The 793-nt window shown below is 44.4% G+C and overlaps 1 non-coding gene across 1 annotated transcript; it reads right to left on the bottom strand.

Moving 5' to 3' along the window:
• Positions 1-434: 434 nt before the first annotated feature.
• Positions 435-517, bottom strand: TRNAL-CAG (transfer RNA leucine (anticodon CAG)). Its single transcript has one exon. It is a non-coding gene; the product is annotated as a tRNA-Leu (tRNA).
• Between the last annotated feature and the right edge of the window lie 276 nt (positions 518-793).

Raw genomic sequence — 793 nt, 5'->3', positions numbered from 1 at the left:
TTTTTACTACACCAAACGGTTACACCACCAGCAATTATAGCATAAGCAAAAAAATAACATAGGGCCATATTATCAAGAAAGGATGATACATTATCGCCGCTTTTATCGGCAGGAAACTGCTGCTAAAGTAGCGATAATGGGATTGATAATACGCCCTTGTGAATTTCCATAGAAGCCCAGGTTCTGGTGTTAACCTGGGATTCTATGGGAATTCACAAGGACATATTATCAAGCCCATTATCGCCGCTTATCGCCCTTTCTTGATAATATGGCTCACAGTTGCATTTGAGTTGATTTGCAATGAGAGGGTTTTAAAACAATCTAAATTAAAACACTGTTTAAAATACCCCAAAATGTACGAACGTCTCACAAATCAGTGAAATATCACCAAATATTCCAAGGAAAATTAACCTTACGAGTTAAAATATACTGTGTGTCAGAAGTGGGATTCGAACCCACGCCTCCAGAGGAGACTGCGACCTGAACGCAGCGCCTTAGACCGCTCGGCCATCCTGACAGCTGATCACATTTCTCATGTATTGCTATATTTCATACTCTGCAGTGTTGGAAATGCAGCGACCCGTGTCTATTGCATTGACTTTTAATTGGTGGTTTCCGGAGACAACGGAAAGGGTTACTGCGAATTTGCTTAGGCTGGGGTGACGAGAGGCTCTTAAGTGGGCGTGCGAGGGATGGGCGGGGCCTGGTGTAGGTTGCACAAACATCACGCGGTGCTGTGGGAGGAGCTTGAGGCTACGTCACCTAAGAAGCCTTTAAATGGCACGAGGTGCTG

This window comes from Lissotriton vulgaris, chromosome 1_1 (genome assembly GCF_964263255.1).
Source record: "Lissotriton vulgaris chromosome 1_1, aLisVul1.2, whole genome shotgun sequence".
NCBI classification, from domain to species: Eukaryota; Metazoa; Chordata; class Amphibia; order Caudata; family Salamandridae; genus Lissotriton; species Lissotriton vulgaris.
The sequence above is the reverse complement of the archived record's forward strand: the minus strand, read 5'-3'. Positions and strand labels throughout refer to the sequence as shown.